General features: G+C 41.2%; 1 protein-coding gene across 3 annotated transcripts in view; it reads left to right on the top strand.

The window, feature by feature from the left end:
* The window catches only part of ALCAM (activated leukocyte cell adhesion molecule), a 203548-nt gene extending 196439 nt beyond the window's left edge, over positions 1 to 7109 (top strand). For all 3 annotated transcript variants that reach the window (XM_074999046.1, XM_074999039.1, XM_074999028.1), the window contains one exon: positions 4962 to 7109. The gene's annotated coding sequence lies outside the window, so the exon portion shown is untranslated. The remainder of the gene's footprint in view (positions 1 to 4961) is intronic.
* The last annotated feature ends 6217 nt before the right edge of the window (positions 7110 to 13326 follow it).

Below are 13326 nucleotides of genomic sequence, written 5' to 3'. Positions count from 1 at the left end.
TCCTGTACAGGAAAATTAGGTCCCCTGTCAGTCATGGACTAATGAACCTGTCCTTCTGGAATAAGATCCACTATTTGCCTTTGGTTAACCTAGGACCTCAGAGTTGAGAGAAGGTCAAGTGAGAATGATGAAGCCATATTCTCCCCATCAGAAAATAAGAATTCCTACTAAAGGCAATAGGAAATGCTTGTATTCCTGTGGTATGGGAGAGGGGAAGCCAGGTGCAGTGCAATTATGGATTTTTAATAATGCATGCATAGATATTAAAATGTATAAGGATTCTGACTTTCAGAAATTATTAGTACATGCATTGGAGATTGTGCAATTGGAAATTAAAATAGCATTTATTATTTATACTCAGGAGAATGTTTAGTTTTACTCAAATTTAAATACTAACTTTTTTAAAATCTTCAAGAGAAGTTATATTTATTATAGGTAAAAGTTAAAGGTGGGCTCAAAACAATGTACATTCAAGGGTTAGGTTCTTACCACAAACCCACTTATTATTAGCTTTATGCTGGGGTGGTGTTTGTGACATGACTATGCAAGAGGAATGGAGATTTCCCATGTTATTTATCAAACAAAAGCTTCAGGAGGACCCAGAGAAAATGTAGAAAATACAATATCACTACAAAAAAACAACAGCACCATCCAGTGGTGAGATTCATCCACCACTTGTGCATCTGTCCTCTTTTTTAATTCTCAGATTGGGTGTACAGCATCTTTTTGAACAGTGATATAAATTTAGCATACAACTGTTACAGAAGGGCAGGATAAAGGGGGTGGAAATGAGATTCCACTGTTCAAGTTATGGAAATAAGCAGTCAAAAGATGAGCTTTCATATTAAATTATCGTTTACTTTTTTTTTTAATTTGTGCCACCATTTTTGAGTGTCTAATCTGAGAGACCTTAAAAGGCACAGGTTCAGAAACTGCTCTAAACCCATCCTTTATAAAGCCTCTTTAAAGTATCAGGTTGCAAAGCCAAAAAATGGAGTCCCTGGTCACTTTTGAATATCTGATGTAGTGATTTGTAAAATTATTACAGCAGCAGCCTTGTTTCAATAAGATAGAAGGAAAAAAAGATCGAAGATCTTAAAAATTCTGGGTCTGTTTCAGTTTATGCTCTTAACCTTAACATAAACCACAGGGTAACTTTTCTTACCACTAGTGCTCAAACAATTCAGAAAATGGAGACACACCCTGAAAGGATTATCAGATAGTCCACAAACATGTAATACTGTTAATTAATGAAAACCAAAAGCAGTCAAGTAGCACTTTAAAGACTAGCAAAATAGTTTATTAGGTGAGCTTTCGTGGGACAGACCCACTTCTGCAGACCAAGAAGTGGGTCTGACCCATGAAAGCTCACCTAATAAACTATTTTGCTAGTCTTTAAAGTGCTACTTGACTGCTGTTTGTTTTGATAGTGTATAGACTAGCATGGCTTCCTCTCTGTTACTGTTAATTAATGGTGTAACAGTGTTCTAATTATTGATCTTGAATTAAACTGTTTCAAGAGTCCCCTGTAGAGGTTGCTGTGCCAGAGTTCATCATTCACACAGGGAGATGAGCTGCGTCCACACGTGCACGCTACTTCGAAGTAGCGGCACCAACTTCGAAATAGCGCCCGTCACGTCTACACGCGTCGGGCGCTATTTCGAAGTTAACTTCGACGTTAGGCGGCGAGACGTCGAAGTCGCTAACCTCATGAGGAGATAGGAATAGCGCCCTACTTCGACGTTCAATGTCGAAGTAGGGACCGTGTAGACGATCCGCGTCCTGCAACGTCGAAATTGCTGGGTCCTCCATGGCGGCCATCAGCTGGGGGGGTTGAGAGATGCTCTCTCTCCAGCCCCTGCGGGGCTCTATGGTCACCGTGGGCAGCAGCCCTTAGCCCAGGGCTTCTGGCTGCTTCTGCGGCAGCTGGGGATCTATGCTGCAGGCACAGGGTCTGCAACCAGTTGTCAGCTCTGTGGATCTTGTGTTGTTTAGTGCAACTGTGTCTGGGAGGGGCCCTTTAAGGGAGCGGCTGGCTGTTGAGTCCGCCCTGTGACCCTGTCTGCAGCTGTGCCTGGCATCCCTATTTCGATGTGTGCTACTTTGACGTGTAGACGTTCCCTCGCTGCGCCTATTTCGATGTTGGGCTGAGCAACGTCGAAGTTGAACATCGACGTTGCCAGCCCTGGAGGACGTGTAGACGTTATTCATCGAAATAGACTATTTCGATGTTGGCTGCACGTGTAGACGTAGCCATGGTGGGCATAGGAGTTTGCTTTCATGGGGGGAAGTCTCACACTGCTCTTAATTGTTCATACCTGTGAAATTCTGCAGCCCTAGGGAGAACATTAGTGGGAGGAAAGAAACCTCAACACCAGGAGGTTGAGAGAAGGAAGACAGCTATAAGCAGTCACCCCCACCCCTCCAACAACTGTTCTCCCTCACCGTCACGTGCAAACGACAAATATCTTCATTTAAACCCCACACTGGATCTTCCCTGAACACTTATCCCCCACCTCCATGAGACCTCCCCAGCTGCAAAATCACTCCAACCTACCTTTACTCTGCTGACAGGATTGAGAAAAGTGCCCTCACACATTGCATAGGCCTGGTCCCAAAGTAAAATGGAAAAAAAGAGCCCCGCTGTGGATTCCTTACAATGTCATAAGGTAGCATTCCACCCTTCACTGAGTCCTACCTTCTGCTTAATCTTTGGTCATGATGTGATTGCTGGGGTTGTGGGAGCTGTATTTTAAGTGATGCTTGAGCTGTGCCTGCCAGCCCAAAAGATTCTGTGGTACTTCGTCAATCTAGAAGGGGTGAAAACAAAAGAGCAGTCCATAGCACTTTAAAGACTAACGCAGTAATTAATTTATTAGATGAGCTTTCCTGGGACAGACCCACTTCTTCAGATGATAGCTATACCAGAACAGACTCAATATTTAAGGCATAGAGAACCCAAAACCATAATCAAAGTTGACAAGTCAGAAAAAAATGATCATGGTGAGCAAATCAGAGAGCGGGGCTGGGGGGGAGTAAAGAATTAGATTAAGCCAAGTATGCCAAAGAGCCCCTATAAGGGCCAGATGAATACCCAGAGACCAGCTACTCCAAGATAGTCCCAAAAAAGCCAAGAACATCACACCACTGGTCCTCACCTACAGCCCCCAACTCAAACCACTGCAATGAATTATTAAAGACCTATAACCTATCCTTAATCAGGATGCCACACTCCAGAAGGCCCTGGGTGACAGGCCTGTTCTCTCCTACAGACAATCTCCCAACCTTATGAGGATTCTAACCAATAGCCAGCCACAGTCTATACCACAGGAATACCATTCCTGGGACTTTTCCTTACAACAAAGCCCTCTGCCAGCTTTGTCCACATATCTATTCTGGTGATACCATCCCTGGACCTAACCAGATTATTCACAGAAGGACGGGCACATTCCTATGTTCCTCAGCTAACATCGTATATGCCATCATATGCCAACAATGCCCAGATGCTTTGTATATTGGACAGACTTCAAACTCTCTCAGACAAAGAGTTAATGGGCACAAAACATTCCTGATCCACAAACCAGTTAGTCTACATTTTAATGAGTTTAAAGAGTTTGCATCTTATTGAAGAAGAATTTTCAGTCGGCTGTGGAAAGAGAAACTGCTGAACTCTTTCATATTCAAATTTGACACATTAACATGTGGTTTGAACCAGGATGCAAATTTTCTGGGACATTATAGGGGCTCTTTGGCATACTTGGCTTAATCTAATTCTTGACTCCCCATGCCCCTCTGCTCTCTGATTTGCTCACCTTGATCATTTTTTTTCTGATTTGTCAACTTTGATTACTGTTTTTGGTTCTCTGTGCCTTAAATATTGAGTCTGTTCTGGTATGGCTATGATCTGAAGAAGTGGGTCTGTCCCATGAAAGCTCATCACCTAAAATTATTTTGTTAGTCTTTAAAGTGCTACGTGACTGCTTTTTTTGTTTTGATAGTATATAGACTACCACGGCTTTCTCTCTGTTACTAGAAGGGATGGGAAGGCTACAGAACATCATTAGCACTCCAGGCATAAGGGATTTAAGACCTTCAGAGGCGGTGTGATGGTTCTGTTTCCCTTAGGGAATGTCTAACTGCACTTGGGAAGTGTGGCTGTAGGTCTACCTGAGCTAAATCAAAGCAAGCTCAAGATGGAGTCTCAGCAGCAGCACAGGCAGATTCACTGTACAATCACACACAAGATCTTGAGCCTGAGTCCATCTAGGTACATCAGAGCCAGCCCAGGCAGGCTCCCACAGCTATATCCACACTAGGGCCTTTTGTTGACAAAACCAGTGAAACATCCACATTCAAGACATTCTGTAGACCGTAAATGGACAGACTGCAGCACTTCTGTCAACAGAAAGCCAGTGTCAATGTTCTGGGGGGCCTTCTGTCAACAGACAAGGCTTCCAGGACACAGGGCAACCCTGTCTGCTAGGCTTCCAGGTGGCAGTTGGACTGTGATCTGTCAACAGAGGGTTGGTCGGAACACATTTTCCGACAGAAACCTTTGTTGACAGATCGCTCTAGTGTAGTCATAGCCTAAGTGTTAGAAATTCACCAAGCCTATGTTTTGTGGGAGACTTGGCATGGGGGAGGGAGCGGGCTCTGCTGAAATGAATTTTCCATAATTAAATTGATTTTTGTCCAAGAAAGTTTCCCTATTTTCTTTGTACAAATGATACAACTGTCAAAAAAAATTAGTCATTACATGTACAAATTTTGTGGAGAACGCTCTGAGCATTTCTAGCTTCTGTTTACCCAAATGAACTTAAGGATTCATCAACATTTGGGAATATATTTTTGCAATGATATTTTCTGGTGACATTTATTTCCTGTTAAATAAAAGCTGGTAAAACATGTTTTTATAATTTTGCCTTTTACCTAATGTAACTAATGTGTTTCACATTTTCCAGAGAGTACGTATAGAAGCATGAACATGGATTGTATTCAAAACATATACAAAGAAGTGACAGTTATTCATGGTTCAAGTATTGAACAGATCATTCTACCAAGTTTTCAAAGGATTTTAGATGCAATTATCTCAAGTTTAAAAACTAATTTTGGTAACAGCCAAGATAATAGGTCACCATGTTGTATTCTGTTTTGTTTTTGTAAATGTCTGCACTGAAGATTTTTGTTTGCCTTTATGTAAATTTTTTAACGTAGCTATTTTTATACACTGTAAGGCTTTGTTCTGGGAGTTGCTGTTGATCTAATGTATGATGTAATATTATTTCAGTTGTTTTTAGGACACCCTTTGAGCAGGTACATTTCTAATTCTGATTGCTATCAGTAAAACTGCTTTCATGCAGCAGTTATCTAGTGTGTAAGGTTGTGTTATGGTGATTGGGCAAACGTCTTAAAAAATCACAATATAGAGGGATAGAGCCAAAAGTGACAAAGTGCACTAAATGGCTCACAAAAGTAAAAACAAACAGCTAACTTCAGAAAAGGGCACAGACGGTTTCCAGAAATAAGTTTAGGAGTCTAGCAAAGAATTTACCACAAAATTCTTGTTAGCCCACATATAGATGGTTGCTAATAATCCTCCTCTGAGGAATGAATCACAAATGTATTACTGATAGCTGTATGGGAGAAAAGTTATTGATTTTGTCCTCACAGTCCCATGGTGGATAGAGAGCAGCAGACTGTAGTTTTGGTTTTAAGTCCTTTTAGTTATCCACTGCCTTAAAGTACTGTACTTTTTCTTCATTTCAGAAAGATATCAGTCAGAATTGGAGATTTTTTTTAAAAAAGTGGTCATATCAAAGCTGCATTTTTCCACAAAAATAGAATATATATATATATTTTTTGTGTGTTTTTGTTAACTACGCTACAAATATTGAATGCACCTTGAGATAATTTTAGTGTTTTTACCTGGTACATAATTTATCAAACCGTGCATATAATTGTAACAATGAAATGTCTATGTAACTTTATAAACATTGTTTTATGCTTGAGGAAATTTTTTAGAATGATGATGTAAAAAGGAAACAGATTTCCTTTTGGGTCTAGGGCCCATAGAAAACTGTAATGAGATGGAGCTTCTGAGGTTTTACTTTTAAGCAGAGGTGTAGTTTCTGGAAGAATGCAACAGACACTTCTAATCACAGGAAGAAAATAAGTCTATCAAGTAAGCAGAATATCAGGTTTTCATTTTTAAATCTACAATCCAGGGGAAAAGTTATGTTTTTATGAACTGGTAGATGGAAAGAAATGGAAATTAGGAAACATTTTGCCACTTCTACATTATTTAGAAGAAACACTGTTACTTTTACTTGTAAATTTGTAATATGTTTAAATGTCTGGGCGGTAGTGACTGATGTCTTAATAAAAGCTTCCTGTAGTGCATTGGCATGGATTAAATACATAATGTCCTATAAACTCTATGCTGTACAAAATATTGGGGGAGGGGAATTCTGTTATTTGCCTCTAAATTTTGATGTGCTACTGTTTTATTTGGCAAAGGGAAAAAATTGGTTAACATTTAAACCAAAGTAAAAATAGGGGTGAAAAAACCAAAGTTGTTTGTTTTGCATGGCTAAGCCATTGTTATCTCTGTAAATACTGTGATTTTTTTCTTTTTTAGAATTTTGTTTAAAAAATTCTAAAATTTTTGAACACCTCTTTCCAAAATAAAATGTGAACACACAAAAGTTACTTTTTATATAATTTTTTCTTATTTTAGTGTGAACACCATGACCAAGTGAAATGCAGTGTGAAGACAAAAAAAATGGTAATTGCTTTAAGTAGGTGCTAAAGGAAGGAAGCTGATTGTAATTCTCTGTATTTTGAGAAGAAACCTATTTGTGCTGTCTTGAAAAAACCAAGGAACATTTTTTAAAAAAATGTCACTCAATTTCTACGTCCACAATTGTGAAAAAGGAATAAAAGCCTCAGCTTTCAAAATTCTGCTACAGCTCCTATCCAGTTTAACACTTCAGCCCCAGGAGAGAGATTTTTCCCTGTTCAGCGTTCACTTCGGGCATGTTTCAGGAATCACCCATGCAAAAAAATGAATGTTTCAATCCATGCCTAAACGATAATAAAACTGAAGTATGAATTCACCTGCTTGTCTGACATTTTCAGTTCAAAGAAACACCTCTGAATGTGATAAAGGACTTGATATGATTTTTGAACAATCGTGAGCCCTGAGTCTGTAAAGTGTAACTTTTGTGAATAATCACTGGGGCTTCACATAGGTGGCAGGATCCCTCCACATGTTGCAGATCAGAACCTATGAATCAAATCACATGACAGAGCAGCATGTGAGTAAATATTATTTAAGCACCCCTCATTGAGCCAGCTGAGCCCTTTACAAGTTTGTGTGGTTACAGTCTGCAGGGTGAGTAAATGGGGTTTTGCCTCCAGAAAGAACTGCAGCTGGGGGACATGAGGGCCAGGTCTTTTGGAGTGGTCCAGCCATAACTAACAGAAATCAGATATTACATACTGTACACATTTCTGCTTATACGCTGAATAGATGAAACAGACAAGAGGAAGGAGAAATGAACTATTATCACTATTTCAAAGATAAACTGAGGCAAAGAGAATAAAATTGCCTCCAGTCATACAGGTGGTTTACAACAAAAACAAACCTAGATCTGGGGAAGTAAGAAGACAGATTTACAGAGACAGAAAGGGAAAGTAACAGACCACCCCAGGTCACCCCCTCCAGTGCATCACTGAAAATCTGCAACCTGTCCTGGAAAACGATCCCTCACTCTCACAGGCCTTGGGTGACAGGCCAGTCTCTTCTTACAAACAGCTGCTCAACCTCAAGAAAATACTTAGCAGCAGCCACACACACAAACCCAGGATCCCCATTGCCAACTCTGTCCATCTGTTTATACAAATGACACCATCTCAAAACCTAACCACATATGACGACCTGATGTGACTTAAACGAGCACATCCACTAATGTGACATGTGCCAGCAATGTCCCTCTCCCATATACATTGGTACAGTGACTGTCCAGTTTGGGCAAAGGATAAATGGACACATATCAGGCATCAAGAACTATCACAAACCAGTAGGGGAATATTTTAACTTCCTTGGGAATTCAGTAATGGATTTATAAAAGAATGTTATAACAGGGAAACATCTGAACTGGAATTCATTTACAAATTTAACACAAATGTAGGCTTGACTACAGATCTTAACTAATGCATTGCATTTGAGAGTCACACTTGTGCATCACATGCTATGAATGAGAAACAGCCAGTTTAACTGCTTTCATTAACTGGGTTTAATGGTTGCATGTGCCCATCTCTGGGTATTCACTTCACTCTTTGGGTGTCTATACTAACCTATTGGTTTTGTTTTGACTTTCTGATCCAACAAGCACTTCCTAGTCATTTATTTACCATACACAATGCAAAGCCACAATCGATAGCAACTTAGACTGCAGTTAGATAATTTTCAGATGAAACAGGGAGGGCTGTAAACAATACATATGTATGCAGGAAATTTAAGAAAAAATACATATTACTCATTGTGGTGTTATCTTATTCCTGACTTACTACAACAACACAGCCCAAATAATACCATTTACTTACCCAATATGCACTGGATCATCCTAGACAGAAAAGTTCTGAATTTCAAAACCACAACATAAAATGAAAAATATATTGTTTGTATTAGTAGACAGAGTTAAACCTTTATGGGATTGTTAATTTAACACTACAAAATATTAAAATTATCATGTGCACACCATAGATAGGCGCTTATGTGAAAGTCATTCATTCATTGATCTTAGTCCAAAGTTCCCAAGGAAGAATCAATTCACAAATAATAAACCAGTTAATATCCCCAACTGCTAGAGATACAAATAAATCAGAAGTTTAACTGAAACACCACATGCAGCATGTAATTTCCTGTTAGCTAACAGCTAAGAAGCTATATGTTATTTGTGCATTATTCTAGTGCAAGTTATCAGAGCTATGCAAGAAACACCTTATTTCAACCAGTGCCACATAATGGTTTTCGGAGGTTTATGCAAACTATCAACGTCAGACCAAATTTTGTTTCTACGACTTTATGGATTTGTAAATTAACGTTACAAGAAAGCTCAATACAGCCTTCTTGCACACAGATGTAAAAAGGCTGCTGATCACATAACTTCTTCTAGCTTGCCTGACAGGCAGGGCATAAGCCCCCAGTTTCAGTCTAAAAGTGTGCTGTTTTTGTTCTGTTGCAGAGCCTGGAAGATTCCCACCCACTTTTAAAAAAAAAAGTAAGATTAAGAACCAGACTGTCAGCTGGTATAAAATCAACACAGCAGCAGCAGGGAACTGTGCTAGATTTCACTAGCAAGAGGAGCCATCCCTTATATTATAGCCACAAACCTAGCAGCAGCTAGGGAGCTATGGGGAGCAGACACTCATGCCGCTGTTGTACACTCAACACATCACAACACAGCAGGCCCACTGTTGAGTGTAGGGGAGCCAAAGCGGGCAACTGCCCCAGCAATTCAAAAGGACAGCACTGGTGGACGGGCTCATAGGGTCCGGTCCTGTCCTGTCACCTGTGGTGCCCTTTGCACTGCCTCACTGACCCTTCCAGCCTGGATTGCTCACAAACAGCCTCCTCCAGGTAAGTCACTCCCAGCTATGTCTGTGGGTGCACACTGCAGCCAACTGGCCACACCTTGGCTCTTACCAGCCTCTTACACTGCGAGCCCAACACACTCCTAATTCCCCATTTCTCCTCAAAAGCTCTTGTCTTGTACTAACCAGCCATCTTCTTCTGGACAGTACAACTCTCAAGTACATTATTCCTTTATGGGAATACACCTAGAAACTCCCTAATCCAGGTTCCACCCATCCTGGAACACCCATGGTTTGGACCCTGGCAGCGGGAGGCAGTAACAGCTCTGCACACTGCCTCTCCTCCTCCCCTCCGGACCAGCAGTGCAGCAATGTGCTTGACCTGAGGCTCCTTCCCAGCACTCCCAGAGTGGTGAGAAGTGGTGCCACATGCACCCCTGGGAGTACGATGCCAGGTAACCACCTCAGCCCCTCCATGCCCAGCTCCTTTCCTGGCCTGGCAAATTCTATAATTTGGCATACCAGATTTCCCAGGTTTGCTAGATTAATGAGGTTCAAGTGTAACTATACACAGACTTGCTTTTCCAAATGGGGTCACCTGGACAATTCAGCTTCAACACTTTGCATTAGATAAAAGCAGCAGGCTCCATTGTTTTAATGACAGAGGTAATCACTGAGGTGTAGAGGTTAGAAAAGGTTAGAAGACTAGTAAAGATAAAATGTTCGCTGCTGCCTACTTTCACCAGAGTTACAAGTCAAAGCTAAGGTCTCTCACCTGGTACTTCCTGACCAAACCCCATAGCTCAGGACCGTTCTCCCAGATTCCAGAAGCTGTTTCTGTCTTCAGGTGCAGTGTGTATGTGACGGACATTAGGAGAGAGAAGGATCATTGGGTTGTCTGGTCCTTCTTTTTGGAGTCCTGTCCTCCTTTGAGAAGCATTTCCAGCTGTGAGCAAGGTGGCAAGCAGACAACGTGAAAGGGAATGTTTAATATGATGTAGATTTTTGCTCCTGCCTCCTTTCCTGCGAAAGAATGGCCAGTTACCTAGTCATTGCCCATCACCCTTGCTTGCACCTGACTGAGGCATCAGGCATCAACCTGCCCTTTGTCTCAGAGGAACTAATTTGACCACTCGTCAGACTTATCTGGTGAGGTTGGGTGGAAACACACTTTCAGTAATAATTTCAACTTACATGTAACTTCACATATATAAATGCTGCCATATAAAGTTTGCTATAATATTATTGATCAGCATCCCATTTAAATAGTACCTCAGAAGACATGTCTTGTACAAGCATGACTACAATAGCGTGAAGGGTGTGAATATAGGGCTATGTTCCCTCACACTTAGTTACCCTGTTTGTAAAGTAAAAGATTTGACCCTAGCGCCACACACCCAGCGAGAGAGAGAAACATATAGCAGTGGGATTATGCTACAGGCTGTCTCCTCTTGCCAACTGCTTTTTCTAATAACCAGCAGCAACCACGTATTTTGGACTAAATAACCTGATATTCAGATGACTGTGCTCAGCAGAGGTTAGCAAATTGTTTTCTAAATGTTTAAAGAACAAGAGAATCAGAGACAATCAAATCTTTTATCATCCCAGCCCAGTCACACCTCACACTGAATGCAATGCAGGAGAAGTTGGCAAAATATATCCCCACACTCATCCCAGAAATCAAAGTATTTCAGGTGAATATTCTAATTTTTACATATTTCTTGCAGTGAAAAGCCCTGCTGTCATGGATGGACAGGTAACTCCTCAGAACAAAAGGTAGAAAACTTGGTGCTGACAATTATTCAATTTTTCTCCAAGGCATGCTGGACTCTTCCCCATTGTCCTACCTCGCCTGTGCCATCACGTAAGGGCTGCATGCTCCCTCTGTCACCATTTTTTGTCTCTTGTTTCTGTGTAGATCTTTGACTGCTGGCCCCAGTGATCTATCTACAGTAGAATGGTTTGTTCACAAATGTCAATGCATCTTAAAATAGTTAATACAGAGAGGTTAAGACTTCCATCAAACACACATACCGTAGGGAAAACAGATATGTTGCTATAAAGCAAAAAGGGGTTCACCTCACTTCATAAATCAATCATTTTTTCACCCTCTCCCTCCTTTCAGAAGATGGTTTTTCTCACACATCATTAACAGGGCAGCAAACCCTTTCAAAGTGCCACACACCTTGGGTTACATCACCAAAGAATGGCAATTCCAAACCTAACACAAAAGTCATCATTGATCTATACAGCCTCCCTCAGCTGAAAATCGTGTCTTCCTAATCCTGCTTTCAGGCTAGATGGTTGCATAAGCCACTTAATACATAGTTCATTACGCTGCAACTCCCTTCAAATACAAAAATTTCTATATGACGCCAGGAGGGAGGGCCAAAGCCTGAGCCTGCTGGAGGCCTCCTGCTCCTGGTGGGAAAGCCAGAGCCAAAGGCCTAGCTTTATCACCTCATGCAGGGGGGCCCCAGATAAAATCCAAGGGCTCCAGCTTATACCCACCACCCAGAGCTGATGCCCATAGTCTTTGACTTTGGCAGTGGGGCTTTGACTTTGGGTTTAGCCCTGGGACCCAGCAAATCTAAGTTAGCCTTGACAAGCCTATTGAACAGGATCACGACTCACTTTGGGGCCCTAACCCACAGTTTGAGAACCACTGAATAACCACATCATACACAGAGCACTGACCAACTTGTTTTCCAGTGGCTGAAGGCAACTGTTCTTTCAGGTGATGTTGCACCTAGTTCAGCACTGTCCAAATACAAATCTGAGATTTCCTTAATAGCTGCATAACGCCTGGTTTCTGAGAGGAATACATCCAGCACAGATCCTACAGTGAAAAAAAAGATAATGTAACTTGTTTCACTGCACAAATTTAGATGCTCTTAAAGAATTCTGTGAGCCCTCATATCCATACCAATATTTCTATGACTTCCATTTCATGAAGTTCAAATAAAAGCTTTCCTCCACAGTGCTGTGAGGTCTGCTAGTGCCTGGGAGCCAACAAGCGTGGCTCAACCTGTCTAATTTCTCTGTCTAAACTGAGTCACGTGATAAGGAAATGAACATTTAGAATTTAACAACTGAAGATGTTACCAGTACGCAATGTAACCATTCGAGTTCTGTAACGGGCATTACTCCTTAACATTTGAAGTGCAGCTGCTCCTCCATTGTGGATCACAATTACAGTTGAGGATGACCAGCATTACAGCATTTCACTCACAACACTCTCCATCTCACACCCAGAAATATGACAGCGTAGGCTTTAGATTTTTCCCCACTAATCCAAAGTATTCAAGTTAGGCTGAAAGCTCTCACTGCTCTTTGGAGCAGCAATACAGAAAAGTCACCCAGATATGGATTTTTGAAGCAGCTGCTCTACAAAGCTACCATTTCTGGTCAAAGGAGTCTCACACTATAGCCTAGAAGGAACAAACTAGCCGGCATTCCCTCACTACCCCTGGTGTTTGGAGAGACAGAGATTCAGCACTTTGCTCTGGACCCATAGCCATAACATTGGGGTCCTTGAGGTTAAGATTACAACAAAAGTGGGGTGTGATAAAAGGAGACCAGCCATGTTAGAATGTATTCAGATCCAGTTGCTTACTTATTAGTACAATTCAGAGCAAATTAGAACTTTGGGTGTTTCAACGTAATGGAAACCAATAGGATGTTACCTATTTTGTTTTCACTTATCTGTTCCTGTTATGGTGTAATTGA

Source organism: Carettochelys insculpta, chromosome 1, assembly GCF_033958435.1.
Source record: "Carettochelys insculpta isolate YL-2023 chromosome 1, ASM3395843v1, whole genome shotgun sequence".
Classification (NCBI taxonomy): Eukaryota; Metazoa; Chordata; order Testudines; family Carettochelyidae; genus Carettochelys; species Carettochelys insculpta.
The sequence above is the reverse complement of the archived record's forward strand: the minus strand, read 5'-3'. Positions and strand labels throughout refer to the sequence as shown.